The sequence below is a fragment of the Cavia porcellus genome, unplaced genomic scaffold (genome assembly GCF_034190915.1).
Source record: "Cavia porcellus strain 051 isolate PalLab524CR breed Dunkin Hartley unplaced genomic scaffold, mCavPor4.1 scaffold_8, whole genome shotgun sequence".
Classification (NCBI taxonomy): Eukaryota; Metazoa; Chordata; class Mammalia; order Rodentia; family Caviidae; genus Cavia; species Cavia porcellus.
In genome coordinates this window covers 47115452-47122733 of record NW_026947491.1, presented here as the reverse complement: position 1 = coordinate 47122733, position 7282 = coordinate 47115452, and the positions used below count along the sequence as shown (strand labels likewise).

At 32.8% G+C, this 7282-nt stretch overlaps 1 pseudogene; it reads left to right on the top strand.

Moving 5' to 3' along the window:
• Window positions 1–240: 240 nt before the first annotated feature.
• LOC100714047 (olfactory receptor 6C6-like) lies at window positions 241–4183 on the top strand (annotated as a pseudogene).
• Window positions 4184–7282: the final 3099 nt, after the last annotated feature.

The window sequence follows — 7282 nt, the reverse complement described above, 5'->3', positions numbered from 1 at the left end:
ATGAAATTGACTTTTACTTTCAATGTAAAGTCCATCCAAATTGCATTGACGTTTCTACATGAGAAAAAGTATTAAATTCATGGAGAACTACAAAAAAACAACAAACAGCTAGATAAATCCTGAGGGAAAAAAGATAATTCTATAGGCATCAATTTCCTGAATTTAAATTACTTTTAAACCTACAGAAATTCAGAGTATTAAGCTTATATAAAACAAATAGCCAAGTGAAAAAGATATATCATGAATCTTCAGGAAACAGAAGCCAACATCACAATGAGGTATCATCTCAAACCCATTAGGATGACTATAATGAATACAAAAGCCACATGTGCCACATTTGCCATACAAAGATGTTGAAACACTTGCGCTCTCTCAGTGAGAATGTGAGGCAGTGTAGTCACGAAATGCAACATTATGGAGGATCCCTAAGAATTGAAAATACTTATATGACTCATCAATCATATTTCTCAGTTTATATACAAATGAAAGTAAATCAGGATGTTGAAGAGGCAGCTTCACTCTCATATTCTCTGCAGCATTATTCACAATAACCGTACATGCATGGAAACAATTTAAATGCCCACCACTGGAGGATTGGAAACAGAAAATGGAGTGATGTAGTGTGTATACACAATGGAATGTCATTCAGCTTTTACAAAATAGAAATTCTACCATATGCAGCAACATTAATGATATAGAATCTTAAGTGAAAAACTGAAATTGCATGATTCCAATCATATGAAAATACTCAAATTCATAGAAATAGATTTGAATGTTGGTCACCACTCTTGATGGATAAGAAAACACTCATTTTACAATAGCTATGAATTTTCTGTTATAAAGATAAGTTTTAGCTATTTTCTCCTCAAAATGATGACTATATTGAACTATACTGACTTGTGATTTAAAAGGTCTATGAGGAAAGATCTCTGGTTTTTTTGTTTGTTTGTTTGTTTGTTTTGAGGTAAGATCTCACTTTGTAGTTCAGGCTGGTCTCAGATGCACTAGATAGCACATGGTGGCCTTGAACTAATGACAGTCCTGCTGCCTCAGCCTCCCATGTGCTGGGATTGCAGTCATGTTGCAACATACTCAGATTTTTTTTGTTTTTATAGTACAAAAAAATCAGAGTCAATGTTATACTGTGGCAGCTCTATTTAGCACTTAATGCCAAATGTCATTGATATAAAGTACTAATTCAAATATTTTAAATATCTGCTATCTCCACATATGGGTAGTATCCATATTATTAGGCAATAGAGTATAAAATTTTCTTCTAAAGCACTGATTTAAAAGCTGGAAAATTTTAGGCAAACATTTTTGTTGGAAAGAAAGTTGCATTTTATTTAAATACTATTTATTAAATAGTTGCATTTATTTAAATAAATGGTAATTTTAGTGAACTTGGAAAATATATAATTGTCCGACCACTTCCAATATTAAAATATAATATTTTTGTTATTTTAAAACCTTACAAGCTTTTTTATGGTACTTGGGGGTGCAATATCTTGTGCTCACCTTCAGGTCATGGTTCCACTGATCAGATTTGTGTCTCTATAGTTTTGCAAAATTACAGAAATGAAATTATATATTATTTTGTGTGCTTAGGAAGACATTTTGTATGTTTGCTTCACTTATTTTTCACTTTAAAAATTAATTTCTCTTTGTTCACACTCAAAAATCATTACTTTGTGAGAAGCAGTGGAGTATTTTCTAGAATTAGCACTGTTCAGACCATGCACTGTTCATGATCCTGTTAAATATTTCATTCATTTTTCTAAATCATGTAATACTATTCCTCTGAGATGTATTTTTTGGCTTTTACTTAAAATATACCAGCTTTGTGTCTTTCATTTTCAATAATTAATCCCCACAGGAGAGTTTGTTTTTCTTGTGTTTCAACAGATTCTCTTGACTTGGTAATAGACAGAAAATGATACAGTTGCAGCATTTATAAGCTTTCAGCAGGCTATGCAGGATACGATTCTTGACAGATTTGTTCATACTTCCACAGGGATTTTATATTTAATTTGTTGTTTTAAATTTTCTTATATTTTAATACGTATATTACATTAGATGATTCAAAGGCCAAAAATCTCAATTGTAAGAATAAAATTTTACAAACTTTAGCTTTTTTATAAAAATAGCTTATGATGACTTCATAGCTGAATCCTATGTCTTCAGTTTTCATTAAAAATATTAAAACTATTCACTAATATCTGCTTTAGACAATCATACTATTTATGTAAAATATTATTTTTAAAAATTATTTTATAAAATAAAATATGGAAATAAAAACAATATTTGAAAAATGAATACCAAAAATAAAGTTAGAAAAAAATGCTTACTAACTCATTTTAAATGCTCACAATTAGTGTAAAAAATGAAATATGCAGATTCATTTAATATATTGTTAGGGAGCAGTAAAAAACTGGATTAAATGAAATTATTATACAACAAGAAATTATGAAGTAATATTGTCTTTGTGATAATAAACTGTTTTGGAATGAATAGATGTGGTATGCATACCACAATGAATCCCCAAATGATGCAAGTATATAACACAATACATTTTGAAAGATTGAGGAAAATAAAATATTTAAAGTAAATATACCGTTCCTGTGATTTTTGTCATGTTTTGTTTTCTTTAATATTACCCTTGTGTTGGTTAATGATTCTTCACTTGAATAAAAAAAAAACAAGAAAATTCATAAAAATTATGACATATTCTCAGTGCAGAGAAAACTTCAAAACTATTAAAGTAGAAATATATACATTCTCCATTACTGACGGCACTGAAATTGTAACATAATTGCCAATTCTCAGTTTAAGACACCATCCTGAAACTCATTTTAAAAAGTCAAACCAAAAGTCAGTGGAAGTTGTATACATATGAAAAAAAGTAGTTAAATTAAATTTAGATAATTAATATATCACTTAAATAATATGTACAGATAAGGCACCACTTGGAGGTAATAAGTTTAAATGAATAGTAAATAAAACACATTTTATAATTCTGGAGGATTTTTTAAGGATATTAGAGAAAATACACCAAATTACACTCTAAAATTAACCTATAATATATAATTACATGTCATGTAAAATTTCAGGCTAGAAATATCAATTGCAAATGGATAAACTTGAGAATATGTATTTTTGTTTTTGTACATTCATATATATGAGTACATATATCCTAATTTTTCTTCTTCTATTTTGTAGATTTGATTTGGTTCTTAAAAAAGAAATCTGCTGGAAGAACCAATCAATAATCATCATCTTTTTCAGATTGACAGGTGACCCACACTTGAAAATTGTGCTTTTTCTATTTCTATTTCTAAACTACACATTGAGCCTAATGGGTAACTTAATCATTACCCTTCTCAATCTGTTAGATCCTTTTCTTAGGACACCATTGTATTTCTTCGTACAAAATTTCTCCTTTTTGGAAATAATACTCACAACAGTGTGTGTTCCGGATTTTTGGTAAGCATTGTGACTGGAGACAAAACTATTTCTTATAATAGCTATGAAGAAAAGTTATTTTGTGTTCTTTTACTAGGACTTAGAGTTTAACCTCTTGGCTGCCATGTCTTAGGACCTCTACCTTGCCATCTGCAAACCACTGCATTACTCAATTATTATGAATAGCAAAATGTGCTGCCAATTTGTGCTCAGCTCTTGAGCCATTGGATTCTTAATTGGCTTTCCTCCTTTGGCCATGGGATTGAAGCTGCATTTCTGTGCTTTACACATTATTGATCACTTTATGTTCAACACTTCTCCTATCCTGCAGATCTCTTTCATGAATACACATGTCCTTGAAATGAAATCTTTTGTGTCAGCTCTGGTGACTCTAGTGATCACACTGACATTAGTGATTTTCTCTTACAGTTATATCATTAAGACTATTCTAAAATTCCCTTCTGTACAGCAAAGATACAGAGCTTTCTTTACCTGTACTTCCTACATGATTGTTGTCTCTATGAATTATGGTAGCTGTATCACTGCATACATAAAACCGTGTGCAAAAGATACAGTGTCTGTATCAAAAGGTGTAACATTGCTGCCTACTTGTTATCCCTTGACTAAATACCTTCATTTATATCTAAGAAATCACCAGGTAAAAGAAGTTTTCCATGATGCATTTCAGAAGATTTTGTGTTTTCCAGAAAATGCAGTTTAAGTATATGTTTGTAATTGAAAATCCTGGTTTATACAAAAAACTGTATCCACCTCCCCAATTACCACATATAGAACATTCTCTTGATGTTCCATTCTATGGGTGACTTCTTATCATGAAACATTCTCTTCAACTAACATCTCCAGATTAGTTCACAGAAACCATGACTTTCAATAAAATAAGTTGGTATAATTATAATTACTGGATATAATGTGCTAATTAATTTAATATGTATTTATTGTCTCTCTGTCTTATTCCAGTCACTACAAGTGGCTCAGTTTTCACCTTGAATATGTTTTTATAACCCAAACAACATAAATATGTAAACCAAATATTGCTACATAGTGTGCACTTATGCTTAAAATAAAAATCTCTGAGACCATTATGAGTAGGTCGGATGACCTCCCTGGAATTTCAAAGACAAGAAAAACACTTTTCAATAGAAAGTAGTAATATTTCACAGACTATGAACACAGAAATTGACTTCTATGAAATTTTACACATAGGAAAAACCTTTGAAGTGAAAGGAATAACTATTCTTAGTATATAAAGAAAGAAGATTTTGGTATGACTATCACGTGGGTTTTACATAACCGTGAAAGTGTAATTGATGATAAGAAAATGTTTTTGAGATATTTGACTTAATTCGGTAAACTCTGTACCACACAGTCTTAGGATAATACACAGATCATGCAAACTTTTCATCACTTATTTTTTCATTATGTAATAAAATGAGAAATGTAACCTATACACACTCCCACCACCATCCAAACAACATACAGTACTGTGCCAGCATGGTATCCCATAGGCTATGCTGTCCCCTGCAAGTCACCTTTGCTCAGCCTTCATTCAAGATTCATCCTGTCATGGCTGAAAGACTGCCGAGTTAGGCACACACATGTGCTCCCTCCTAGAAGCTGATATGGTCAAAACAGATGAGTTATCTTCTGCCATTCTCCTGGAGCTGCGGAATTTCAAGACTGAACAGAGAATCTAGAAGGACACAGACAGAGTTGGGAGTTTGTGGAGAAACAGAGAGAAGTGGTGGGGCCAGAGAAAGTTGAGCATGATGCTTTTCTACAGTCGCATTGGGGGAGCATATGTCAACGGCTTCAGAGGTTCCCTTGTAGGGCAGGATCCACTGGGTGAAGAAGAGCCTACAGAACAAAATGAACAAGCAGGAATTTGAGTAGTTCTGCCGTCGTTCCATGTTTGAGAACATCTGAAAGTGTCTCATTAGGGATCAGAAACAAAAATATTTAGTTTGCCTTGCTCAACATCATATACCTGTAAACTAATAAAATTCTGTCTGGGGGAGAACTCGAAGCAGACTGGGTGATCCACCTGGATTACATGTGTGTGTGTGTGTGGTTTCTTTCATCTGATTTATGTTATTTTATTTTGTCGCTTTCATCATAAACATAGACAAGTGTATACCTACATATTCCTATGTCTGTGATTGTATGTGTGTGTACTGTTTCCATATGTGAAATAGTGAAAAATAATTAAGACTTTTCATTAAATAGTATCCTCATGATCATATTAGGTGTAACCGCTACCAAAAATTGTGTACAGAGGTTTCAATGTTAAATTTCTATCACCTTATCAATTGGTGTTGCCAACTTAAAAGTTTCCCCAATCACCAATTAAACTTCTCTACTTCTTTGTTCATACATTTTCTATTAGAGATATAAAAATAATGTCACAAAATTCTTCTTATTTCTGATTTTTATTTATTTTATCTTGCTTTTCTTCTTATATACATTCTGAAATATTTTCTTCTTTACCTGATCCTTTCTTCTCCCTTACCTTCTACATGCTAGCCTAATTTTATCTCCACTAATACATTTTTACCTGGCTTTTAGAAAAACAAAGTGTTAACTGTGAAACATTAGGGCCCCAAATGAGACACACAACATTCACAGGTGGATCTGGTGGCCTGGAGAAGTCTGAATTCTCAGCAACAATATGAGGTAAGCGTTGGTTTACATCAATATCCCTAGACCAGGAAAAATCCAAGACTCACATATCAGGCCCTGAAGGAGGAATTCAACTGACTGACCCCTCCCATAAACTGTGGGATCTGGCAACTGGGTGAATAAAAGACACACAGTAGGACCCTGACTAAGACACATGCAATAGACAAGGGAGGCTAGCAAGACTGAAAGGACTGAAGTATGATCCAAGAAGTGAAAATGAAAAAACACAAAAAAGAATCGCAAACCTCCAACTCATCCAGAACTAGCACAGGAGATATGACCAAAGGAGACCTTGACAGATACACACCTGAAGTTTCTGAATAGAGAGCAAGTAAAGCAAGAAACAAATCCACAAGGATTCAGAGACAATCACATCAGAAATACACTCTTAGGTAAAAACAGAAATGACAACACTAAAGAAGAAAATGCTCACTATAGCTTGAGAAGCATAGATTAAAAAAAAAAAATACAGGAGTATATGGAAATGATGGAAAAGTTAAATGAACAATATATAAAAGAAAGAAAATACATGAAACAGATTCAAGGAGGTATCCAGGAAATTAGAAAATTCTATTGAAGTTTGACAAGACAACTGAAACAAAGGTTAAGACAGACATGCAGACTTGAAGACAGATTTATGGCTACAAATCATGAAAGGAAAGATCTGCTAAAAACACCAAAGAACCATGAAAAACAATCCAACTGATCGAAGACAATGCAAAGAGAAACAATGTAAGACAGATAGGTGTCAGTGAAAAGGCAAGATTCAAAAGACATTAAAAAATAGTGGCAGAATTAATAGAAGCAAATTTCCCAGGCATGGGAACAGAATCTTCCATATAAATAAGTGAAGGATATAGATCTCCCAACAGATATAAGCAAAATATATCCATAGACAAACTTCTAATAATCAAGATCCCAGAAATTCAACACAAAAGATAGAATATTAAACATGAGAAATCTCCAGACAGATCTCCACAAAGGCTGTACCAGTCTACACTCCCACCAGCAGTGCAGGAGAGTTCCTTTTTCCCCACAGCCTCTCCAGCATTTGTTGTCGGTTTTCTTGGTCCTGGCCATTCTTTCAGGAGTGAGATGGTATCTCAGTGTGGTTTTAATTTGC